The 27,170-nt window shown below is 43.9% G+C and overlaps 1 protein-coding gene and 1 non-coding gene across 22 annotated transcripts in view; one reads left to right on the top strand and one right to left on the bottom strand.

Annotated features, from left to right (window-relative positions):
• Positions 1–14,535, top strand: part of EPB41L2 (erythrocyte membrane protein band 4.1 like 2) — a 205,865-nt gene extending 191,330 nt beyond the window's left edge. For all 21 annotated transcript variants that reach the window (XM_036024704.1, XM_036024705.1, XM_036024708.1 and 18 more), the window contains one exon: positions 13,695–14,535. The gene's annotated coding sequence lies outside the window, so the exon portion shown is untranslated. The remainder of the gene's footprint in view (positions 1–13,694) is intronic.
• Positions 14,536–18,376: 3,841 nt separating this feature from the next.
• Positions 18,377–26,968, bottom strand: LOC114495089. The gene is made up of 2 exons (XR_004902893.1): positions 26,789–26,968; positions 18,377–19,536 (listed from the first exon to the last, which is right to left on the bottom strand). It is a non-coding gene; the product is annotated as an uncharacterized LOC114495089 (transcript).
• Positions 26,969–27,170: the final 202 nt, after the last annotated feature.

Below are 27,170 nucleotides of genomic sequence, written 5' to 3'. Positions count from 1 at the left end.
GGTGGAGCAGACAGAGAGATGGTCTAAGGACAGTCTGCAGTGGACCGAGCCTCCCAAGTCCGCGGTCTCAGCTGGGTGTGGGCCAGCTGTGGGGCAGAGAAGCTAAATTCAGATACTGTGAAACAGAAAACACAGACTTCAGAGGAGCGCTTCCCTAAATCTTTGTAACCTTTTCTTTTTGTCCCCTTATGGACTATCCTCTCTTGTCAATTTGTCATAAATGCATCTTTATGAGCCCTCAAACGGACACAAAGTGTCACTGACCTGTCACCGCTGGGATGGTGTTCCAGGCAGTCCTGATCTGGAGGGGGAGGTGTGCAGGCTGATGGTGTGGTCTGTGTGGCCTCAGAACGAGTGAGCCCCAGCAGGGGGAGCTCATGACTCTGCTTCAGTTGTCTGTGCGAGCTCTCGGCTGGCTGGCTCAGGAGCACTCATTGATGCCGGGTAAAAAAGCAAACACCGCCTCCTTTTCATCTGAGAGCAGTGAGCAGCCTCTCAGCCATTCACTCATTTTGTTCATTGATTTGTTCATTATACAGGTCTAAATGGAGTGCCCATTAGATACCTTTTACTGCTTTACTGTGGAGATTTCAAATCAAACAGGGTCACATGCACAGACAGTAGATCAGTGGTACCAGGGTAGTTTCAAGTTTTATGATATGTTCTCAACTGAGCTTAGTGGGAACAAAAAGCAAGGTCTCTAAATCAGAATGGGGCGTCTCACTTGAGTGTCAAGGTGAGTAGGAGTTCGCTCAGTGGAGAAAGGTGTGCAAGGGGGCATTCCAGGCAGGATATGGTGCTATGAACTTGACACTCTAGGAGCAGCGCAAAATCAGGTGTAGCTGGATTGCAGAATCACACGTAGGAGAGTGATGGGAGATGAGGGGAGCAGGGGGACAGGGGCCCCATCATAAGGCCTTGTAAGCTGAGCTGAAGAGGCTAAACTTTATCCTGAAAAGCTGAGGGTACTCCTCATATACTTGAGAGATGGTAAGTAGGTACAGGTTTGTGGCTGGGTGACTGCATGGAGGTATGCATGGTAGTAAATTGAGTACGTGGATGAGCAGCGAAGAATTGCAGATAACGCCCAGGTTTGTAGGTTGAGCAAATGAATCGATAGTGGTTCCTGTGATTTGTCACAGAATATGTGCTTCATTTTTCACGTCATGTGCGTTATCGCCAGTCCTCTGCTCTGTTTTAAAACAAAAGTGTATTTTTTGTTCTGTGGTACTTTATAGGAGAAACCAACTACTGCCATAGGAATTATGGAGGAAGCTCGGAAGGGAATCTATAAGGCCCCGTCTTTTCCACACACAATACCTGGGTAACTGGAAAGTTACCAGATAGTGGAGCACAAAGTGGAGCATAGCAGATTCTCGGGGTTCAGATCTACTCCCTAGTTGTGGGACCTGGCTAGGGCACCTCCCTTCTCTGCCTCAGTTCTGCCACCACAGTTCTGTAAACTGTGGGTGGTGATAGGATTTATGGAAGGGCCTGTTTCAAGGCAGATCGTAAGAACTTTTTGTAATGTATAGTCAGCCACAAATGCTTTTTTGGCCTTAAGAGTTAAATAAAAACAAAGCCTTTATCCCAGAGATGTGACTTTGAGAACTGTCTTACATGATGAGGTACAGGAGGCAGCCAAGAGTTGAGGGAGAGCAGTTTAGGCTTGGATGGGGAGACAGAGAGTTGAAGGGCATCCGAATGTGTCACCTGTTGATGAAGCCTTTGGTTTCAGTGGTGTCACCCAAGACCAGGTCAGAGTGCTGAGACCTGGGGAGCAGAGGACACAGAAGAGGAGGAGTCAGAGGTTGGAAGAAAACAGGGAGAAAGGGTGTCGGGAAAATGGTGAGAGAGGATAACTTCAAGGAAAGAGTAGTCAAGTGTTAAATATGGCAAAGAAGTCTAGTGACCGTGTCCTCTGAAATTGTTGGAACAACCTGGGGGCTTTGTCGGAGCTGCTGGAGTCAAAAAGTAGGGACAGAGCCCTGTAACAGGTTGAGGCAAAAGGGATTTTCCATGGAGAGTGCTTTCAAGGAGCCGGAAAACAGTAACAGGGCCTTGGCTTTTCCGCCCGCTCTGCCCGCCTTCATCGCAGTGGGCTTCGCAGAGCCCCCGGAGCTCGTAGTGCGATTACTGAGAACCTGGCACATCCATCGTTCCCCAGACTCTGTTAGACACACCGGGTCCCAGTCCCCAAGCCACAGTAAATACGGGACTAAGTTAGTGATGTTGCTTTCTATGCCATTGTGCCTCTATGAACACCAGTTTTTAAAGATAATAATGTGTTCAAACCAACATTTCAAAGTCAGGTGATGTTCAGAGCTTCAAGACGAATTCACAAGCCAAATAGGAAGTTCGCACCAGCTACCTAACTGACTTGACAGGAGAAAACCATGTTGGCCGAGCCATGCTCCAGCTGATGGGAAGCTGCTGGTTGACACAGGGACCCCGACGAGCACCACCCTGTCCTCGGGATGGGATCACGAGCCTGCTGCCTCCCGACAACTATTGTCCGTGCAGGAGGTCTGCGGGTACAGCGGATGTGTTGCATTCCTAAAGCGAGCGTTTTATTGCAACTTAGTGTTCAGTATAATCTAACCTAAAATGAAGACTCCTTGTACATAGAGATCAAAAGCCATTTTGGATTTAGTGAGTTTTAAGCGTAGCCAGTTTTTACTCTGGAATGCTGTGGAATGTTCAGTTTTAATATTCATAAATCTGGCGGCTGCTGTCAGTGAGTTAGTTGCAGTGTATTGGAACTACCCGCATCGAAAGAGGCACTGGTGTGGTGCCTGCTAGTCACTCACTCCCCAGGGTTTGCCCTCCTAGACAAAATCGTTACCAACCTATCTTTATTTGTTTTTTTTTTCTTCTAGTAATAAGAAAACAGAGGTTTTATTTTTTTTAAAGGAAAAGACCATAGAAAATGAAAGTGACCCATAATTCCCTTGGTCATAGAGATAATTCCTTTTCACTATGCAGTTATATATGAACACACACAGACGCATGCATGCACTCACACCTCAGGTTATATAGGCTGAGACTGTGGATTCTGTTGTTTGGCGTGCTCTTTTTCTCCACTTACAGTACATTGTAGATACCTTTCCTTGTCATTACCCCATCATTTTTCAACAGCATTTGAATGGATGCATGATGGTTCCTTTACCCCTATTTAGATTATTCCTCAGTTTTCACACATTATACTTATGTTTACATTGTTGTGTATTAATTTCATTGTTTCTCTAGGGCAAATATTTTCTAAAATCAGACTTGGTGTGCCACCAAGGATTTTGACGTATTGCTAAATGTCTTTCTTAAAGGTTCTCAAAGTCAGATGCCCACTGGCAGTTTGAGTATCCCTGTTTCCCCAAGCCCTTGCCAATGCTAAAGATTATATAACTAAAAAAAAAAATTCTTTTCCCAATCTCATGCAGAGAGAGTATTTCCCCACCGTTTTTAAATTGAGAGGAAGGAGCATTTTTAATTGTATTTTGTTCAGTGCTAGTGCGATTGAAATACACACACACACACACACACACACACCCCTACACAACCCATATATCTTTGAATTGCTAGTTCGTGTCCTGTGTCTGTTTTTCTATTCAGGTGTTTGTTACCGTTTATCTCTTACAGGTTTAAGGGTATTAATCCCATACAAGTGCTGCATATTTTCCCCAGTTTTTATTCATGTTGATGGTTAAAAATGTCACCAGTAAGGGGAAAGAGGGGCAAGACAAAATCTGCAGACTGAAGACATGCATGCAGGTCAAATCTAGAGTTTTCTTTTTTAGCCAAAGCAGTGTTTTTTAGAATTCGAATTAATTATTAATGCTTAAGATGGGAAGATCTCCAGCCGTTTTGGCAGCAAGCATCAGAAGCGCTGCCAGCACTGAGCCTGCTTCTCCCAGGGCCGCGGTGGCCGAGCGGGGCTGCCACCCTCGCACAGGGAGGAGCCTCCTGGTCACCAGCCTTTTTTTTACCTTGAGATCCTTGGCACCTGGTCTCCTAGCTCACTTGTTACCCTCCTGGTCTTGAAGGTGGGTGAGGTAGTGGTTATTACCTTAGTATGTCCTAGTCTAGAGCATATTTAAGCATATGGACATTTAAAAGAATATTTAATTTACAGGTACATATAGAGCATCTTCTCTCACCCCACCCTTTTCAGGAAAAAGAATTTTAGAGATTAATTTGACATAGTTAGTTATACTCAGGAATCATAAAATACTGTCCACTTGTGGAACCAAGTATAATTTCATTTTTCTCAAGAACTTCTCTAATGGTAGACGTTCCAGATTCTATTTTTTGCACATACACATTTTTCGTGGCTGTAGGAGGGAACTTTGCCATGGCAACTAGTTAATAAGTTTGTGTGTTTATGTGTGTGTGTATTTTTAAGATAACTCATGAGGATTGCATTCCAAGGACACGTTAGCCCGATGTTTATTTAAGTCTCACGTATCAAAATAGTTGTTAGCATTAGAGCAAGTGGGGATCGAGACCGGTTCTGTTCAGTGCTGGTAGCCAGTACCCAGTGTGGCTGTTGGGAATTTGAAATGTGCCTGTGCCAAGTGGGGAGGTACTTCAAGTATAAAAACCACACACTGGGCTTCAAAGAGGTAAGAAAACAAGGTAAACTGTTATGTCAGAGACTTGAGTCTGGAGATGAGTTCTTTTGATTGCTACTACCTTTCTATGAGGAAAATTTTAAGTGAAAACTTAGCAGGTTCTGTTTATAAGTGCTTCAAAGATGGTTTTCTAACAGGTGAAGATTCTGTTACTGTTTTTTAAGTGCAACTTTTATTTGATGCTAGAGAAATGTCTTCTCAACTCTACTTATCTTATGAACCTAAGATTTATAAAGGCTAGGCTAGAATGAAGTATATTGAGTACAACCTTACCTGTAGTGCATTTCTTATTTAAAAGAAGCTTTAAGACTTTGTGGAATGCTTTCATAGCAAGTTCCCACAAGATTTGAACCTAGAAGACCTGACTTTAGCTTTCGGGCCAAATAATAACTTCCCTTAGAAATCTTTGTTAAAGCTTCAGACATTAGGGAAAAACTTTTTTATTTCTTAAGAAGTAAGAGTCCTCCTGGAATTTCGTAGATGTAGTTATTCAACAAAAGAGAACAGGAAAGAAAAAATAAGTTTTTCCACTTCAGTCGGGAGATGAAAATAAAGGTGAAGATAGGCAGTAGTGCTTTCTTCCCAGACACATAATGCAGGTCTGATTCTTCCCTCCCTAAGCCTCGGTTTTTGTCTTGCCTTGCACATTAGTCCCTATTACTTTAATTCATGGATTCATTAATATATATTGTGGACTTACATGTTCAAGGGGCTATTATGGTTGGTATAAAAAGACAAAAGAATAAGAACATACATACAAATGGCATACAGGGTAAAAAAGAGGTTGTTTTTTTTTCTTTCTTTCTTTCAAGAGAAACCTGGATAAAAGGCTAAGAAAGTGGACAGGAGAAACTGCCTCTGATTGGCAGATCAGGGAGGCGCTCCCTCCCTGATAAACGATGGCTGGAAAGCTCTTCTGTGCAGAGCGCTGGGGAGGATTTGAATAATGGGTAGACAGGAAAGCACATGCAGAAAAACAATGGAATGGATATCAGGGAGAGCAATTCCTATATTGTAGCTTTGTGTCAAGTTCTCGGCAGACCTGGAAAGATTTGTCAAAAGCAAATTGCAGAGGGTATTACATTCCACGTTAGTACCTTAGTTTAGACTTTGCTCTGCAGCTCTCCTGCACAGGGTGTTGGAGTCTGGGAAGAAGAGCACTGTCCTTCAGTAAGATGTATTCATCAGTAGTGTGCAAGATTGATGGAAGCGATGCCAGATGAGATGAAGTACCCTGCGAGGAAACCATTATACTGACTCAGGCAATTATTCATGGAGAAACTGAGCTGGACATCTCTATCTTTTAGAGTAGAATTGAATTTCATTTGAAAGCAAAACTAGGAGTGAAATCATGTATAGGAATCTATTAAAAGAATATTAGCAAACATTTTTTGAGTGAGTGCCCACTCTGTGCCCAGCAGTATTTGAGAACCTGGCCATGTATTATCTGAATTAGTTCTTACCGTTATCTGTGACGTAGATGAGGGCACTGAGGCCTGGAGAGCTCTGTCCTTGCCCAGGTCATGCAGGTGGTGACTGGCACCGCCCGAACTGACCCTTGGTCAGTTTGAATCCACGGGATGTATTGTTTTGCTCAAGAATCCATGATTGGAATCTTTCAAATAACAAACTCCCAACCATGTACTTGAAACACAGCTCATTTTAGAAACATTTAATGTGTACCAAATGTTTTTTAGGTTACAGCTATGATATAAAGCTAAGTGAACGGGTCAAACCATATTTTATAAAATAGTCATGTTTCAAAATGAGATGAAATTGACAGGGTATTCTAAAATTGCTACATTGTAGTTATTCTTTAAGCAGAGTGATTTGAATGTGTCAGGCATAAAGATTCTGTAGAAAAATTCCTGATAGCTTTAAAGAAAACCCATTTAATTGGCCTGAAGAAATCACTGATCACTCACCCTTTTCTCACAGGAAAGGGATTTTAACTGGCTTTAACGCAGAAAGAGAGCTCAGACCATCCCGGGGTGAACAGGAAGGGAGTGGCTCTCCCTGGAACCTCCTCAGAACGGGAGGCCACCTCAGCTGTGCAAAGACATGCCTTTTTACAAAAATGGAAATTTTGGGAAAATATCTCAAAATAGACTTCCCCCAGAGCAGAAATGCTTAAGTGACTTGTTATTCTAGCAAATTTTGAGCTGAGTTTTTGTCTTGGAAGTGAAATTGTGTTAGTGTGCGTGTTATCAAGTGCGGTGCAGTTGGCATTCAGAGGAGATGGAGACCAGGGACTCCAGCCTGTCCTGAAAGACCTGACTCTGGGTCGGGCCCTCAAAGGGCCCACATGAGAGCCTGGGGAGGAGAGAGTGGCACCAAAACAGCATTAGTATGTTCAGGAAAACCCATTTGGATGAATTATTTGTACTATAGATGGTGAGTTTCATGTGACTGAAAAGGAAAAAAACACAAGATTCAATTTTCCCCTCCGTATGTAACCGACACACATAGATGTCCGTGAGAGAAGGAAACGGCAATAGGTTGGCGATACGCAGATTCGACATAAGCAGTACTGGAGCTTCATGGTCTCTGGACCACTTTACGTTCTTACGAATGACTGAGCCCAAAGAGGAGCTTTTATGTGAATTGCATCTTTTGAAATTCACCACATTACATATCAGAAACTGAAGTTTACCATGTTATAAATGAGTTTTTAAAATATGTATTAAGCTAAACATACTCACTTAGTGAAAGAAGCCTGTCTGAAAAGGCTACGTTACTGTCTGATTTCAGCTCTATAACATCCAGGAAAAGGCAAGTGGATTGATGGTAGAAAGATCCGTGGTTGCCACTGGTCTCATCAGAAGAGATTTTAAATATTGGAAAGCTATAGGAAGCTCACAGTGGCCAAAACACAAGTTTCCAAAATTCTAAGTTTTTATCTGAAAACTTGAGTTTTATCATTGGCAACAAGTCACTGTTTATTGTTTCCCCTGAGGTGACAGTCTCACTTCGTTTTCAAGAAAATGCCTGCCAAATATCCAAATTGAACAGCACAGTTTCTCAATAATTCTCTCAAGTTAGAAGGATTTCTATGGAAAAAGTGGCTTCTTTACCTCCCAATTCTAACACTTGTATAGATGGGCGTCATCTGGACACCCACTGCCCCTCCGTGGGCAGCGCCCTGTTTTATTCATGCTTCCCTCTTACAGAGGGGCGAGGCACAGTCCCAGGCTGTGAGACGTAAGAAGAGCATCCGTACTGAGTGAAGCTGGCTTTCTTTCTTTCTGTTTCACTGCGAGAGCCGGAGGGTAAAGACAGTTTGTTGTGGTGCTTTGACCTGTGTGCTAAGGTGCCAACAGGTTCTCTCACCATCCTTGTGCCGTCGGTGAAAGCGTCAACACTCTGCAAAAGACGATGTCTTAGCATGACTATGAAGTAGCTTTGACTTCGTGACCTCTGGAAGCAGTCCTGGCCACGTCCAAGGACTACTGACCGCACTTTAAGAACTTGGTGGGCCTTAATTATAGTGGTAACACCACCACTGTAAGAATTGTCTATTTCCCGGATTGACCAAATGGAAACTTATCATACTTGCATTTTTGGTTCTAGGATTCTTATAGTTTACAATGGAAATTCTGTTTCAAAATTGAAACCATATATGCACATTAAAAACCAAGGAAGAATAAAATAAAAGATTAGTGTTAGAAATACCTGAAATTCATAAACTTATATTTAAAACTGAATTTACATTTGAGTACATGGGCCTGACTTTTAAGAATTAGTTGCATTGTGCCTTACCTAAATATCTTATTCATATGTTTGTAATCTCTGCTTATATTATGGCCCTTTAGTAATTGAATCTTCATTAATCTGAAGAAATGCTATATTTTCTTGCATTGTTTTAATTATTTTGTATAAAAACCACAGTCTGCCATTTTTTACTGAGATTTTCCTGTGGGGATCTTTACTGCTAAAAGGCAATGAAATGTTTCCAGTGGTTTGTGTTAAATACTCTCTTAAAAGAGCACATTTGCAACTTACTGAATCAGTTTCTAGAGTAGAGCACACTCAAGACTGAGACCACTGTGTGAGCTGGCCCCCTTTCTCTGGAGACTGAGGTTGTGCTTTTCAGGTGAGGTACAGAGCTTCTGTGCTTGAACTTGACTGGTTTCCCATTGCTCATTATAGCACCCTGAGAAAGACAAATTTGAGAACACTGTGGACCCACAGTGAGGGCATGAAGGAAAGCAGGTAATGGGCATGTATCCTTGAAGAGTTTGGACATAGAATGAAACCTGTGATTAGATGAAACAGCCTTTTAATCACAAGTGTGTCAAACCTATTCTCACATTGGCCAACAGAGGGGGACACAGGCTATGGAATGTCACTGTAGTAGTTGGAAATGTTCACTGACATTGTATAGTCTAAGGTTGGGAAACTGAACCATGAAAACAGTGCTTTGGGGTTTTGTTTGACCAAAACTTTAACATACAGAGTGTGTATAATCCATGTACTTAACAGCTATGATCTCATCTGAACTCCAGGTGTGAATGTTATGATGTTGTCAAAAGTGGAAGCAAGTTGCCTGTCAATAATTAATGCCTGTCAATTTATGTAAAGATATCAAGATTTCCACGAATGTGAGGTAGAATTCAAGCTTTAAAAAAAGAAAGTTCTTGAACCTTTACAGCTCGTACATGAAGAGCACAAGTGCCTAGTTTTCACTTTGATTGGGACACGTGCTAAATAATTTAGACCCAAAATGTAGTCTGTTAAGAATGCCAGATATTTCTTTCTCATAGATACATGTCAAAACAACAGAAATTAATCCCCTGGCTGGCGTAGCTCAGTGGATTGAGCGCGGGCTGGGAACCAAAGTGTCTCAGGTTCGATTCCCAGCCAGGGTACATTCCTGGGCTGCAGGCCAGAACCCCCAGCAACCGCACATTGATGCCTCCCTCCCTCCCTCCCTCTTTCCCTCTCTCTCTCTCTCCCTCTCCCTCCCCCTTCCGTCTCTAAAAAAATTTAAAAAATTAATCTTTAAAAAAAACAAATTAAAATATCTAATGCTATTTCATCCCTATCTTTGCTCCTTCCCAGTTCAAAAACTAGATACTTGCTACCAGGGAATATGTTTTTATATGTGTTCAAGTGCAAAAAGCAGAGTCCAAAAAAGATAGGTGGCTATATAAATAAAAACCTTCATAGGATAAGTTACTCCTTATTCATCTGGAACAATAAGGAACTGGCTGTTCTGAAACACTGAATATCTCATTAACTCAGAGTCATACTTGATTTACTGTTTTTTAGAGAACAAAAAATGTGTTTAACATTAAAATTACAATAAGTGAAATTTTCTTTGATTCTGAAACCTTATTTGGAATACAAAGAACATATTATCACTTGTAATACTTATTATCAGAAAATATTTATTTACTTTACTTTCCAGTGGTTTGATTGGGAATAAATGAAAGTAAATGATATTTGGCTGTATGCGGATGACTATGTCTTTTTCTTGGCATATATTTCCATCAGCATTGAAGCTCTTTGAAATCAAGATCTTTCATTCAATTCCAACACACTCCTAGATTCCTGTTTGTCTACTAACGGCTTTGAAACAGATTTAATTTTACCTTTATTTTACAAATTGAAACTTTAAGTTTTGGTGAAAACAGATTCAGTGAAATAAAGTGATGAGGAACCCAAAGGAAATGGAGACTAGAATCCTAAACCTTGTCCTGTCTGCAAGGTCTCCCGGCACTGTGATACCAGAGGTTCATTTTCCACAGTGTAAGCTAGACCAAGTGGCAGCCGCGTTCAGCAAACAATGTGTGTTTGCTCAGCAAAGAGCACGGAGCTAACAGCCGGTAAAGAAAACGGATAGATAGCTAGGTAGCGTGACTGAAGGTCACAGATAAGTTCTGAGTCCAGTTCAATTGGTCGTTTTGTCCATTCCCTCCTCACCACCCCCCACATTTCTTTTCATAATTACCAACCTAGAAAAAGACAATTTTGTGTTTTCTCCATTGATTTCCCCCCCCCACCCCGCCCCTGCCGGGAATCAGGCAGAAGTACTAATGAGTAATGAAATAGCCTAAAGCAGACAACAGGGTGGGAAAAAATGAATTTGATTAATCAATCTGTCCTGAATAATCAAGAGGTTATAATAATATCTGTGATAAATATAAACGGTGAGGAGGTTTTTTCATTAAAACAAGACTTAATTTGGGACCTGTGCGCCTTAGAAAGGACCTTAATTATTACCACTCTCTACCATCCTCTATAATCACCTGCCTTTTGCCAAAACTTCCAATCCATCTGAAATACAAAATGAAACAGTTGTCTTCTTAAACCCTTTCTCTTCCAGAGACAATGCACCATCCTTATTTTTGTCCACCTCCCAGTTCACTCTGATTTTAGTCCTTTCTCCAACCTCCTTACCTTTGATTGTGGGCCCCCAAGACTCGTGTCTTTCATTTTTTGGCACACTCACATGAGACAAATTCCATCTGTTGGTTTCCCTTGTTCCCTTGTGTCGATACATCTCTGCCTCTGGCCCTGAGGCAGCCGGGGCTGTGCACCTGCCATCTGCCTCTGAGTTCGAGGTCCAAGACTGCAAACCTGACAGTGCTCCCTGGGGCTCCCTTCCTAGGCACCGCCTCGGAGTCTTCTCCTTCAGTGCTGTCCCTCGAAATCCCCTCTTCCACCCGATGTCTGCAGCGACGACTCACGTCTGGGTTTTTGCCCCCTAGCAGTCATCCCTGACCTTTGTCACCTTCCTCGTGCAGCCTGCACTGCTGCAGTGGCTTCCGGACTGGTGTACCGTCTCCCTTCCTCTCCACCTTTAGCCTGTTCATCACACCGAAGCCACAGTGATGTCGAAACGTGAATCTCAGGCCATTTCAAAGCTTCCTCAGAACCAGAGGAGAGTCAGCCCTGGCCTCCTCCTCTCCCAGGCTGGTCGTGCCCCACATGAACTTGCCATGACCTGTTGGTGCCGCCTCTCACCCGCTACTCTGGGCCATTGCAATAGATTGACATTTGGTCTTTTTACTTAATGTTCTTTCTGAATTCATTCTTTGTCCATTAGGTCAACATCATACTTCTTCGTCTGACATTAAACAATGTACCTCATATTTTTACCTTACCTTCGGTTACTCAGCGTACCACTACTTTGCTTCAGTAGCATCTGTTTCTTCACTGTCCTGTCCCTGCCGTTTGTCCCGCCCACACCTCTGTGCACCCATCCTTGCACCACGTGCTGCCCCCTCCAGGCCTCTTGCCTCCTCCTCTGCTCTGCCCCTGCATGCCCTTGCTGTTCGTGTCAGGGAAGTCAGCACTGACTTTGTTTCTCTTCCTCCCTTTGTTACAGAACAAACAAGCAGGGCCTAGGATGATATACTGTTATCTGAAAGAAAACCCCAGGTCCGTTATGTCTGCCACCTGTAGGAAAGACATCTCTCAATGCCAGAGATTCGTGAAAAGGAAAGGAAATGTTTATTTCATGCTATACAAACTTAAAGTAGTGACCCAATGTCTTCATCAAAATCCCAAAGTCCCTTAAAACATCCACAAACACACATAGTCCTTCCTTCCCCCTTTGCCCAGTCTGGGGTACCGTATCTCAGGAAAAGAAATAGAAGTCCAAGGCTCAGGCAGCCCCCAGTTCTTTCCAGTAATCTGTCTAGGCTGGTAGGCCTTCCTCGGTTCCTGGCACCATCAGCTGTGTTGCCGGTATCCCTGCTAAAGCTGGGTGGTGGTTCCCCCTTCTTAAGCTGCGGGGATCCCCACTCTGGCAAAGGCACATGGTCCTCTCTCCACTGATCCGGCCATGTGGTCCTCTCTCCCCCAGGGCCACGGGAGTCCCCACTCAGCCAAAACCTCGTGGTTCTCCCTCCTCAATGGCTGCGAGGCCAGGGGGCGGTTCTCTGCTAAAGCTGCATGGTGATTCTCTCTCGCAGGGCTGCGGGAGTCCCCACTCTGCTAAAGTCGTATGCTTCTCCCCCTTGCTGCCCCAGCCGTGTTTTTCTTCCTCCAATGGCTGCCGCATCTGGGTTTGAATCCCTGCACCAGTCTTCCTCTGCAGCCCCATTTCTGACGACTCCTACAATTGGCTACACATGCCAGAACTCATATCCTTCCAGCTTTACTGAGCTGCCATCATGAGTCTGGGCAGGTGTGGCCCCTTGTCATGGAGCCAATCATCTCCAAGCTCCCACGCAGGCTCTGTAACTTGGGGGACCTGCTCCCCAGTTACGTCTTATGGGGGGGTCCCTTTCCATTGCCCTGGCCCAGAGCATGGCCATAGCTATTTAGCATAATCTAAGTGACCAGCCAAAGGCTATAGGTATGTTAAATGACCATGCCATGGATTAGCTGCAAAGCTGTTGCTGTACAAAACAGCTCTGCAATGTTCTTGCTCCATGTGCCCCTTCCCCCAACTCACACCTGTGGGGGAAGGGGTGAAGACATGTTAAAATCTCTTGGACACCTTGAGTTCTGGACCCCATTTCAAATGCCCATTTGTAGTCCCCCCTCTTGGCTGCACCCTGTAACACCTTGACTCTTCTTTTAAATCCTATTTGGTTTCTCTTTTCTTTTTTTACTATGTGAATGAACCTCTCTGTCTTTATCATTTACTCTCTTTTGGTTTCTTCTTACTCGCCGGTTGTTTCTGGCATGCTTGTCAGTTCTCAAGACGTGCTCCGTCTCAAGGGTGGAACTGGGTCTCGTGTGCGTTTTCAGGTGAACACATTATTTTTTCAGTTCTGTAGAACTAGTCAGTTTGGCTTTGAATTTAATGCACGTTACTTACACTTTTCTTTCAAGCCTCTAACTTTGGAATATTTTTTTTAATATTTTATTTATTTTTAGAGAGGGAAGGGAGGGAGGGAGGGAGGGAGAGAGAGGGAGAGAGAGAGAGAGAGAGAGAGAAACATCAGTGTGCGGATGCTGGGGGTTATGGCCTGCAACCCAGGCATGTACCCTGGCTGGGAATCGAACCTGGGACACTTTGGTTCCCAGCCTGCACTCAATCCACTGAGCTACGCCAGCCAGGTAACTTTGGAATATTTAATTAAGCCTTGTCTCTTTTTTTCCTCATAGAAAGTCATTATCCAACAACATCCGACTTTGTGAACCTGAAGAGTGTTGACCATTTCGAATCTTAATGCCACACCACTACTCCAGCGAATTTACACTACGACCGGTAACGACGACCAGAAGCCTGAAGAATTAAAATGCCAACACCAAACTTTCCCGTAACAGCGCTGGTCTACACCGTTCCCTCGCGTTTTAATATATTATTTTGTTTTATAACCACTTCTAAATATGGCTTGGTTCTTTTCTTCTTCTTCTTTTTTTTTAATTAGAGAGTTTTGTTTTGTCTCCTGTTTACTTTGTGTACAACTACCTGCTTTTTATGACTCATTTTTGATGCAATGACAGTGAACAAAGCCAGCCCCCGCTGGCGAGGTGCTGTTCGCTCGAACAGGTGCTGTCGTGCGGAAAGGAAACTCTGTGACTAATGTAGGTAGCGGCTTTCCTTCTTCCAGGCACTCCCCGTTGAGTTCCCGCTGAACTCCCGTAAATATTGACAGAGTTTTCAGATTGCAGCAAATATACTGTATGAGAAAATATTAATACGGATTCAAAGCATTTCTTACATCTCGGAAATTTTCTAATGTTTGAGAAATTCATAGGGGATATTTTTTATATCGCACCCTTTTTGACTTTCCAGTCCTGCGACTTTTTACTGTGCGTAGAAGGTCGGAGACGCTCGGACTGGAAAATTAGGAGGAAGCCCACGGACCGCGCACTGTGTTCAGAGGCCCGCCCCCCAGGGCCGGCCAGCGCTTCCAGACGCGTGCTCTTCGGCCGCATTCCAGGACCGGGAGGGGGGGCAGAGAAGGCGACGCCTTCCCTCCTGCTAAAATATTCAGGCAGCTTCAGACCTTAGTGCTTTCTTCCTTAACGCATCCGTATTTCAATACTGTCCACCGTCGGAACATTTGGGTAGAACACTTGCTTTGTATTAAACCTCCTTGTCTATATGTAAAACTGACCTTTCGTCACCAAGCAGGTCTGTGTCTTTCAGAGAGTGACGATCCGCGCAGGTGTGAGGGCGCTGGGGAGGGGTGGGGAGGGGGCGGGGGCCGTGGCGGTGTTCTGACGCTGAAAAGAAAGCGAGACCAGTTAAAGCTGACACCAGAGACCTGATGGGGCGTATTAACGGTATTGAACATTGTGTCCTTTGCGTTTGACCCTATGTATAGTTATGACGCCAGATTAGCGTATAGCAGCTTCAAGTTGTATTAAATGATATTTTGCTTTCTGTAATACTGTTATAAAATAAAGTTGGTTTATTCTCTAACCTTGTCATTTCTCTTTTTATAAAGGTTTAAAAAGATAAATTCAAGTGATATTTTCAATCAGAAGTCCTGTTATTTTGTGGGATGTAGCATTCTTGAAATCTGTCACTCAGATCTTTGATAATTTGATGCTGCCATGAACATCGCCGATTTCAGACAGCCAGGGCAGTGTTGAAAGTTTGTAAATCTGATGTTTGGAATGGCAGACTCCTCTAGCTTTGTTTCATAATCGCCCACGGCGTTTACAAATCCTCCAAGGGATAATTTTGCTTGTGTGTGTGTTTGGTGTATTTTTTTTGTTTGTTTTGATTTGGGAAATATTTACCGGTATCACTGGAAGCCTGCTTCTGTTTCACGTTTTGTCTGCTTTCCACGGGGCCTTGAGGTGTCAGGCAGAAGGGGCTGTGCCGAGGGCTGCGTCTGGCTAATCGGGATGGCACGTTGTGGAGCTTTTGCCGAGACCCACCAGATTAAGTGCTGAATTTTCCTTTAAACGTTAAAAGCATTACACAGCAAATGACCAACGACAATATTCCATTTAAAACGTTCTGTAGAATTCCTGCCCCACGTCATTTAAAGTAGGTGTTAGATATCATGTGCATGACTGCCGCCTCTGGGACCTGTTTCCACTGGATTCTCTCTCCCCTGTGAAAGGTCTTTCTCACTGTCTCTGGAATGGTTACACAATCAGCTCTTCCTCTCTGAAGAAGCCTATTTCAGCAAGCCAGGACTTCGAAATATTATGGAACCAAAAGTGATTCTGTATGTTTTTCATCAGAAAGCTTATGTGTATATAACATTCATTTTTAAAGCCGAGGTTGATCTTGCCAGAGATTTTTGAGAACAGTATCCTTCCGCGCCCCTAAAGACAGTTGCGGTGACAGGGGGCGTGTCCACAGCAGCGCCAGAACGCAGCTGGGAACAGCCCGAATTCCACAGATGGGTATTGGAATTCCCTACTCCAAGGAACAGCCAAGGAACTTTAATGAAGGCACTTAAGCATCTATAATGTGAGGGCACTAACACATTCCAATATGAGGGTATTCTGGTGCTCAGATGAAATAAAAAATGTATAAAATGCCTAGTAGAGCTCTTGCCACAAAAAATGCCAAGAAAATGGTCGTCATTATGAGTAATAATACTGTGCATGAGTTAAGCCACCAAGGGCAAACTCACAGGAGATAATCACCAGTCTGAGCTGTTCTTCTGAGGCCCTTCCATAATAGAATTCTTTTTGTCCTGTTAGGGGGTTACTGGGGAAGCCTGTTAGGGAGGTTTTGGCTTTGGAGGTGAGTGGACTGACCTCGCTGAGCCCTGCATTGTCGGGGGGAGGCAGCTAAGGAGGCTGGTGTTAAGAGCCAAACCTTTTCTTAAGACTCTGGCTGCAGACTTCCTAACCAGAGACTCCTGAATGGATTTCAAGGGGCTAAGCTTTTCCCTAATAGTTCCAAAATCATGATTATATGCATTTTTCCTAGAGGTAAAAGATGATTCCTGGCTTTCAGCAAATTCTCAAAAGTATTTATTACTTAATTAAAGGTTAAGAACCTCTGCTCATAATCTGGGTCTGGAATGTGGATTTGCAATGTATAAAAAGTAGAAAGTATTTTAAAATTCCCCATCTGGGGATGATTAAGATGTCTTGGATACACGTTTCTTGTTTACTTTCCGTCACTCATTTGCCTGCGTGAATGCCGTTGTGCAAACCCTGATACCCTCAGAGGCCTCTTCTGAGTACCACGCTAACTGTGAAGTTGGAAAGCAAGGATCGCAAGGGCATTTTGCTTTGAAAACAAACCAGAAAATTGAACTGTGATTTCTGAGACACAGTTTTGCCAAATAACTCAAAATTTCAAGAAAAAATTCTTGGTGTACAGAAGTGTTTATCTGTTCTCAATTTTCCAGTTGCTACTAAATGCTATCTAGAAGCTAATAGAGGCTGTTCCCTGGTTAGATTAATTCTAAGTCTTTATTTTTTAAAGATTTTACTTATCTTTCTAGAGGGGAAAGGAGGGAGAAAGAGGGAGAGAAACATCAGTGTGTGGTTGTCTCTCCTGTGCCCCCCACTGGGGACCTGGCCCACAACCCAGGCATGTGCCCTGACGGGGAATCGAACCAGTGACCCCTTGCTTTGCTGAGCCACACTAGCCAGGGCCCATTTTTATTTTTTTAAAGGGTTACATATAATATTTCAGGGAACGTAATATGTGCCCTTCCTCATCTTCTCTTTTATCTGCTTGTGCAGGATCAGGATGTGAAGGAGAGGTCATGGATGTGCAGTTTCCTGGGATCAAATTTCCAAATTACCAATGCTGTTAACCGGGGAGATGGGAAGACGATATTTGCAACTTTAGGTTAGCTCTGTTTCAAAAAATTCTTTGGTAAATTTTCATAGACTGACAACATAACAAAACATAAGGTGTTTTATTGAAAGTCTCACATTGGGGAAACCACAGGGTATTTGTTCAGGTTCAAGGACATTAGAAATAAGGTTAGGAACTTTGGGAAGTAAGACTAGGAAATGAAAGGCCATTCAGGGTTGTGGGGGCATTTGGTCCCTGGTTAAGGGCAATGTAAGGGCAATGTCCCTGGTTAAGGGACAAGGTAGGAAGACTGTTGGCCTGGTCGAGGTGGCAGCCACAATGAAGATCCGAAGCAGTCCAAGCCGGACCGCGTTCTTCATTAACTGGACCATGGGTACCAAAGAGGGAGGCATGGCCATGCTCTGTGAAGCGCCGTCAGATTGAATAGCAGTGCCTGCAAGCAGGTTATAGCAAAACCCTTGGACTTGGTCGCTCCATGGGACAACTAACATATTTCTGTTCCTGTCTACATAGAAAAACAGTCCAGCTCTATTCAGGATTTCACTGGAAATTCCCTGCTCTCATTCCATTCAACAGCAACAAAAGAGATAGGTCTTACTTTAAGCTAGCTGGTTATGCTTATCACCGATAACATGGATGTTTAGATCCCATGTATTCCCACCGTGGCTGGAAAGGCTGAGATGGTGGAGTGGCATCCACTGAAGCCAAAAGTCAGGCTTCTGAAGTGCTCACCTCCAGAAGGTGAACAAACGCTGGTGGCAGAACCACGGATTTGGCTGGCAGCTGGAAATACGATGCATCCGTTCACGCCTTCTGTTCCAAAGAGCATTTTTACACAAGCTGATTTCCACCAGAGGCTAAAAAGAGATCCCTCCCAGAACTGAAAGAATACTGTTCTTCCATATGGCATGAACACTGCTGTTCTAAATTACCCCAGTCTGAAAGCCCCAGCACACATTTTCATTGTGATCAAATGCATGAAAACATAGAACTGAGTGTCTTCAGTCAGAGGGTGAGTTTTGTATTTTTTCAAGAAGTACAAAGAGAGACCAATAGCTCCCTGGATGCATATGAAGAATTTGAGGGTAGGGGGAAGAAGCAGAAAATATCCAGCCTTTGTGGTGGATTCCTGCTTTCTCTATTATCCATATGATCTTTTGTATGATTGTATGTCACTATGGAAATTGGTGCATTCTTACAGGTGAACAAATTCATTATGTTTCATAAAGTTCATCACTCTAATAGACTGTTAGGTTCATATACAAATATTGGAATATAAACAGACTGACACTTAGGACATGTTAAGCATCTTTTGTTCATGTTAACTAGGAAAATAGTAATCACTATTTTAACTAACACTTTGAATGAAATATTTAAGATTTCTACATTGGCTGTTTGGGGCTCTCACTGAGAGAATTCTTCCAGGGAAATGTTGAATTCCTTCCTCATTTAGGAATGTTTTGGCTCCCTGATGTTTTGGCTTTAAAGGCAAAGTCTTGAATTAATCTCTCATGAGTTAGGTGAACACTCTGCTCTCCTTTTGCCAACACCAAATTGCCAGAATTTCCAAGTCACATCGTGCTGAAAGCCTCATGCGTGGGTGTGCCATACCCAGTGTCCAGAGACGGCACTCGTTCAGTGATTTGGTAACGTGGTTGCGAAAGCAACTGGGAGAAGGAGAGAAGCAAACGCAGGGCCAGGATGATGCTTATGAAAGTGTCAAGAGCTGTCGAAGTGCAGGAGGAGGTGTCAAATCCTCTCACAGGAAATGCTCGGGCCATTCGCCTTTTGCAGTCTGATTGATTTCTACCAGTTTCTTCTAAAATAATGTGAGCTTCCACAAGATTAGGTGATGTTGATGTTTAGGGATTTTATTTTTAAAATATGCCCTTCAGAGTGGGCATAGTCTATAAAAGTTAGAAAGTTACAATGTGTCCAATCCATAAAGCACATCCAAGAAAATCTTAAAATCTTGGGGCTCTCTGAAGAACTGCTGTTTGAGTTGAGTCTCAAAGAAGTCTTGGACAATAGTTGCCACTTTTCGATATGGTTCAGAACAAGCATCTTGCTGTGGCTCTTGTTTACGAACCAGTGCAGGCTAAGCGGTTGACCATTACTCTCTGAGCAGAAGTTCAGTGCACTCTAGCCATTGATGGGTCCCCAAGGGTCACGTTCGTTTCTTACGCTGGTACAGGGAAGAGCCAGCCTTGCTGTTGTGTCGGTGATCAGGAATCTGGGACAGTTCTTCTTTGACTGAAAGGAAAAACATCAGTTAGTACTTTGGAAGCAGCTGAGTGTCACAGTGGTTGCTGTCCAGCATTTCTACACTGGTGGCCCCAGCAGGTTACAGAAGTCCAGGTCTTCTGAGCAAGTCCTAGTGCAGGAACTCTGCTGGCCTCCTCAACCATTTCCAAGAACATATAAACACTTCTTTGTAAAGAATGGTCCCTGGTAGAGTGGACAGATAACCATGGTAATAAAAGGTTGTTACATGCTAAGTATGTTTTATATGTAGTAGATTAAGTGTGGAATAAATTTATTAAGATCCTCATATTCAGTAAGCATTTATTAAGCAGGTCTCTGGGCCAGGCGCTGGGGATACGGAAATGAGGAAGATTGGTTTTCTGTCCCTGCTGCTCCCCTCGCCCCAGATGTGTCTGGGCCTCTGCAGTCCTTAGATGTGTCAAATATATTCTTCCTTTATCTTTTGGCATCTTTTACTGAAAACTGACAGTTTCAAATTTTTTCCCATTAACACACTACTTAACTGCTTAAAATGTAACTTCAATGAAAGCTATTCTCACTAAAATCTTAAAAACTTACCAATTATATTCTAATTATACTAAATCTAGTGGCACATTCCAGTCCCCAGTTGTCTTCCTCTGGAGCATGTGACATGCGCCTCCCCCCACCTCCCAGCCATTGTCCTCCCTGTGCTTTTACTGTGTCCATCTTCCACACTCCCTGTTCCAAAGCTTTGAACCATTACCTCTCGGCAATAGCAGATTTGATCTTTAGCTCTGAGCTGTTTCTTGAGATCCCAACAGGCATCCCTTGAGATCTAGTATATCAAAACAGACAACAAAAACCCCACAAGTAAACCTGCTTTTTTATTCTGAAAAGGTTTATTTTCAGAATTATAACTCACAAGTTATTCAAGCCAGAGAGCAGGAACTTGCAGTCTCACGGAAACTGACACACATTTATACAATTGAACCTGAAAATGTGTCTTTTGGCTCCCATGTCAACTCCAAGCAATTTGTCCCTGCCAGGCACTGTACACACCAGGTGCCCCAGGACACGGGTTCTTCGAGGCCTCCACTGTGTGTCATTGTTGTCTGGAGAAGGTACCGATGCATCAGTGGTGACAGGCTCTGGGCTACGTGAGCCTCGGGGTCTAATAGCTAATATTTGTTGAGCAGTTATTATGTGCCAGACTGTGTGAAGCCCCTTGCATTCCTTATTTAATTCTTGCAATGACATTTTGTCGTGGTCACCATTGTTACGCCTTACAGATGACCAAACTGAAGCAGAGAGAAATCAAGGGGAAGCCGTTTGCTCAGGATCACAGAAACGGGCAGATTCAGGATTCGATCCCAGACAGTCTGACTCCATGGCTCACACCGTCAACCGCTCAGTCACACTGCCCTTCCACCTAGAGTATTGCTGATCCAGAGGTGTTGCTTGAGATGGCCCATGGCTTAGGTCACAGGTGGCAAACACAAGTCCCGCAGGCCAAATCTGGCCCTCTACCTTGTTTTATCTGTCCCGGCACCTTGTTTCTATCTGGTGACAGCACCAAGCTCCCGCTTCACTGTTAAGGAGTAGCTACATTTCTACAGCCCTAAAATTACATGCGGCCCTTTGAAGGCAACCGCGAGGCTGATGTGGCCGCTGGTGAAAATGAGTTTGACACCCCTGGCTTAGATTATATAAACTCATTGGAATATGAGTAATTCCTTTTCATTTTAAAAGCTAAGCTGCATGACCAGTGCTTTGAGGAACTAGGGTGCAAACTGTAGAGCTGAAAATGGCCGAGCTGAACACTGAGACTGAAAGGAGAGAACCCGGAGAACAGGGAACAAAATGGGGAGACCAGGAGGCAGCTCATCAGCCGACCGTGAGTTCTCTCTCCAGTAAATAGTGTGTGCTCGGCACAGTGCAGAAAGCAGGAGGAAAATTGATCCTCCTGAGAGCGCTTGCAATTTGGCTATGATTTTATTTCTGTGCATCTACAGTGGATGCAGAGAGAGGTTAGATGGGTGAGGGTAGGCAGGTGAACCCCTGTTTGTTACTGTGGAAAACTCTACAAGTAATCAATTTTTTCCTTTTGGGGAAAAAGGTGATCTTCTTGACCCAGGCTTTGTCGTTATATGGAGGAATCACTACCATCAGTAATTATAACTACTCTTGTTACAGAAAGGGATTGATCAATCCTCTTAAAACTTTTGTAAAATTGCTACCTTGTTTCAAATTCTCCTAGCTGCCTTTTTTTTGGATTTATTTATTTATGTATTTTCCATCACCATTTATCCCCTCTATACCTCTTCGACCTTTACCCCTCCCCTCCTCCCCCACAATTACGACACTGTTGTCTGTGTCTGTAAGTTCTTTCCCCCACCCCCTGCCCCCAGTTGCTGTTCATATTGGTGGTGAGTCTATTGGTCCAGATCAAAAGGATTCATTCATTCAACAGACATCTATGGAACACCTACTCCATGTTCAATACTCTAAGGGTAGTGCATTGGCTGAGAGGGCCAGCTCTGGAGCCAGCTAGCCAGGGTTCAAATCCTGACTCTACCATTTCCTAGGTGAGTAATCTTGGGAAATTTGCTTAATTATTGCAAGATAATTTTAATGACAATTATGGCACAAACACTTCCTTCTTGGAACTGATAAACCAGCAGGGGTAATAATGGCTGAAAATTGTTCAGAGCAGGCGCTGTGAAGAACCTCACATGTGTCGCCTCACATCACCCCCACAGCAACCCTGTAGTTACACCCTGTTGCTATCCCTATTTTACAGATAAAGAAACAAACCTCAAGAGGTTGAGTGGATACTACTAGAGATCTAGAATGCGAGCCCCATTTGGTTTGACTCTGTAGTTTGAGCTGTTAACAATTGCACTCTGCCAACCCTTAATTATTCTGATTTTCCCCAATACTTCTGTGATTGCTAACTACTAAGTGTATATATATATATATATATATATATATATATATATGAAATTCAGTGAGGGAGGTCTGGCCACACTGCACATTTTCAATGCTTGAGTTGTCTGTCTGAGAACAGTAGCTGCAGAAGGCCAGAACCTGATTACTTACCTGACCTTATTTTGGATCTAATGCTATACAAAAGCTTTCAGGCATTTCATAAACACTTTAAAAAAATAAGAATAGTTTTGGCCATGTCGGTTATTTTCTAGAGTAATTTGTTCTTGCTCAGAAGTATGGTATTTTGGGGGGCAAAGAGTGACACTTAAAATAGAGGTTCAGGAATTTCAGGATGTGGGGAGGTAAGGCGATCCAAAGTTCCACCCTGCGAGACGTGGAGTGCCCACGGCCTGGCCGAGGAAGGGTTTGGCAACGGGAAGTTCAAGGCTCCGACCTCCACCTCAGGAGCTACTCCTCAAGGCCATCGGCAGATTGAACAATACAGGATGTTAGATAATTTTCTTCCTTTTTGAGAAAATTGATGTTCTCTACATACTAATTAAATTTACGTGCACCATTACCTCCAAAGGCTGGCAGTGTAGGGATTAATGTTGAGTAATTACAATACCTCCACATGCTTTCCATCACGTCTTAAAATGCCTCTCCTGTCTGGTGGGCTGGGGCCAGGCAGACCGAGTCTCTGTTTCAGAATGCAGGACTCTGGGGTCCTGTGAACACACCAGTGAATCTGTCAATGTCCCTTTCTTTACAGGAACAAAACAGGAATGATTACACCTGCCATAATCCTGGTTGGAAGATTAATGATGTGACATTAGACCATCTGTTTACAGTTTTTAAGTGGGAGCTGCTAAATAGAGACACACACTGGTGATATTTTATTTGGGGCCAAGCGATCTCATTTGTCCTCAAACTGGAGAGAGGGTATTACTACATTCCCTTAGGAAAGTGACGGCAGAAAGAACTGTATTTTTAAAAGCTGTATGGTTTTAGAGGGTTTATTTTAAAAAGACAGGAGAATTTGGAATTAAAGGGACTAGATCTACGTAAAAGTGAAAACATGAGGAGTCCAAGGTTATTTACTAATGCTGTAAAACTTAATCAAGAATCACTGCAAAAAAGTTTGCCCAGTTCCCACTTGGGACAGGGTGGCAGGTGGAATATAAGCAAAGGGTGTTTGAATAGTAGATTCCTCAGATGGTAATATAGTGCAGCCTGCCCCTCCACTACCCCCCTGGCCAGGTAACTGTAAGGGACAATGCCCAGGACTCCAATCTTTCCACCCCGCCATGCTTGGGAACCAGTCTCAACAGGCCAAACACTGACAGCAAGGAAGACTGTTAGTCCAGTCAGCCGGGCGGTCCTGTCTCAGGAGCCTCCAGGTGGTTCATGCGCAGGCCACTAGTGACAGTGCTAAGAGTCATCAGTGTTCTTTCCAGCAGTAAACTTCCAAGGGGGCCCCAGTACAGTAAGCGGCTGATGCACAGAGTGTTGTGAGCTCCTTTCACGCCCGCACTCACTCCCCTGTACTCCTTACCTGGAGCCTGGAAGGCCAGGCACACTTCAGTGAGAGCCAGCAGAGAAGATCCACAGAACGTGGGGGCTCATTACATTGCGGGGGGTGTCCCTTAGCTGTTTAGAAGATCTGACCTCTGGTGGGAGTGTGCAACTCTAACTTTGAGACAAGACTTAAGGAGAAAGGGCAGGTCATTCTCACAGCCCTTTGACCGGACATCTGATGAGGCCAGAGCCAGAAGCATGCAGATTGCAGCATCTCTCTCTCAGTGTCTAATGATTTTTTGCCAGATGCTTTTCGTGGTTTTCCAGAACTGAGTTTGTTTTCTTTCATTCAGTTCTACAAGCCCATAGGAAAAAATCTATCCCGGTATCTAAGACAATCCCTGATTTATGGTGCAATAGGTTCTTAAACATTTTGTTGAGTGAATGAAGGAGTGAGAACCCTTCCTATCCAGAAGTATAATGCAGATTTGGGGCCGCCTCATGGTTGGTGAAACCGTCCCACCCAGAGAGCGTTCGCCCTCGTTCTGGGAGGCTGACCTTCTTGCTGTCCCTTAGGTTAGATGCTATATTGCAAAAAGTGGAGGCTTCAAGGGGGATAGGACAGACCCGTAATTCAGCAAGTCTAGAAGTCCAGAAAAGCTCAGTCACTTGTAAGAATTTAGAATAGAGAGAAGTGAAGGGAATGCGAAGAGAGAACAGGTCTGTGGGTCCTCCGCTTCCTTCATGCACATGCTTCAGAAGCAGTCCCAATTGGATTGAGCTGCCAACTGAAGGTGGTTCTTTTTGTCTGAGACCTGATTCTAGACAACTTACACGGCAAGAGGGTGTTGATGTTGAAGGTGGAAGGGTGTCACTTTACAGTGATCACGGGGATGTACACGCCAGGCAGCTCTGGGCCTGGGCCTGGACCTGGGAGCAGCACCCTGCCTGCGTTTTCTCCGGCGTCAGCCTCTGGGATGCTGGGCACACTCTCAAGGGCAAGCTGACTTTTCCAGGGCATTCTGAAGGAATGTGGTTGATATGCTTACACCTCAGAATTATCTAAAAGAGTAAAACCCTATAGACCCATTTAAATTTTGCACACTATAGATGATTTCCCCTGAATGTTACACTGGGATAAAGCTATAAAACCAAGATTCACCCTTTTTTTGCAGAGTTTATCCTAAAACCAGATGTCCTGCTGAATGATCTGACCTATGATAACTCATAAGTAGAGGCCAGTAAGAGACTGGGACTCAGGAGGTTCTCTTGGCCTATTGTTCACCTCATTTACTGCTTGGTACATTTTTTAGATACTGAAATTTTATCTCACCGAAGAGGCAGCTAGAGATGACACTTGGAAGTGACATGAGCTATGCAAGTCCCTGACTGTGATGTCAGTGCCCTATCACTGCTCCACAGGGTGCTCAACAGCAGTGGGAGCCTGGCGTGTTTGTGACTAACAATGACCATTTTAACAGCTTTAAAAGACCTTCAAAATGGAAACGTTTGCAGTGGCTAGGAATTAAACCTACTCGGAAGACTCTGAAGGAGCCTTGTTATTAGGAAGTTGGGGATTCTTAATTTTCCTTTTTCAGAGGCTCTTTTCCAGGGCTCAGTGGTAATGAATGGCTGAGTGGCAGGACATCCAGCAAACTGGTCTTGGGGCAGTGGAGGATAAACGGACTTAATAAAGAAAACGATTTATCACGCAAATGCTGTGGAGCAAGGCGGACCACGGCTGGGTAGCACTCAATAAGAGCTGTTCATAAAAATGAGACACAAAAAATGAAAGTCTGGGGGATATTTGAGCACATGATGATCAAAAACGTAATGATTCCACAATGTACTCTCTGTCCTCTAGGATTTTGTATGTTCTAAATCTCATAAAAATGAATATCCCCATTTGTACTTCTATTCGATTTTAGAGCATATGTGATCACATAAAAAATTCTGAACATCTGTTTATATAATACTATCCATGAAAGCATTGCTTGGACTTGCTAAGTGTTTGTGGGAGAGAAAGGGTTTTTAAACTTGTTTTATTTAGTACCTTAATATGATACCATCTAACTTAAGAAATATTACTGTTTTCGTTGATCTTGCTAAGGTACTATTAATGTCTAGGATGTTAATCCATGTTTTGCTGGGCACACTATTAACAGACAGTCTCTCAAGTTACCGTCCTGTTTTATTAGTTCCAATTTTACAGCAGAATAAATGGTCTCAATTTAGGACCCAACTGCCCACGTCTAAATCACTGTAAGTTTCCTGAGGTTTGTTTTTGTTTGTCTGGTTGATTGGTTTTGGGTTTTCCCCCCACCTTAAGTCTACAGCCTCATGGAAGGTTGACACCAAGCATCAGATGTCTATTAGGGCTTGGCATGTTGCCAGACGCCGCAGTGTTTGGTACGTTTCATTAGTAGAAGTTCAGTGGCTGAGAAAGAAGTGTGTGCTCACACTCACAGGCACACACACACATCTCACGGAGAGAAAGCAGACCATGAAAAAACGTTTTAATGTCTGCGAGTCTATTGCCCTGAGAGACAGAGACAAGCAAATCACATACCGAAACTGCGGACTGGCAGTAAAGACCCCTGCCCCTGCCCCAGGAGGCCTTAAGAGCCTGGCCATGATCCGCACCCAGAAAGGATTAAACTTTGCCCCATTCACCAATGATGTTATCTTGAGAGAGCTTTTCTTAAGAACCTACAAATCAAAGAGATGTGTTGCTCCAGGCCTCCCAGGAAGCACTGCCCTCCCGTTGGCTCTTTGCAAAATTGTGCCATGGGAAAGGGCGGCCAACCCCTGCCTTGTGCAGCTTCACACTTACCCTCCATCAGCTTGATCCTGAAGTAGGCAATGAGGAGGAGCAGCAGCAAAGCCACGGGCAGGAAGACCCCAGAGAGCAGGAACCAGCCCGGGAGCTCCCTCAGGAATGCAGACGACAGTGCAGGGCTCATCGCCAGCCCCACCACCCGCCTGGACTGTGAGGGATGAGGGTTGCTCACTCCACTCCTGTTTTCTTCTGGGAATCTGGCCTTTGCTCAGTCCATCGCAGTGGAACTTTTTGTGGACTTTGCTCTATTTAAACAGCCCCATGGATTCTGAGAGGATTGCTGGCAGGTTACTCTGTGACTCAGCTGCACAGGGTCAAGGAATTCAAAGGTGATTCTCCCACTTCACTCCAGAGAGGAGTGTTTATCTGGCAGGGT

The sequence above is a fragment of the Phyllostomus discolor genome, chromosome 4 (genome assembly GCF_004126475.2).
Source record: "Phyllostomus discolor isolate MPI-MPIP mPhyDis1 chromosome 4, mPhyDis1.pri.v3, whole genome shotgun sequence".
NCBI lineage: Eukaryota > Metazoa > Chordata > Mammalia > Chiroptera > Phyllostomidae > Phyllostomus > Phyllostomus discolor.
This window is presented reverse-complemented; position numbering and strand designations above follow the sequence as displayed.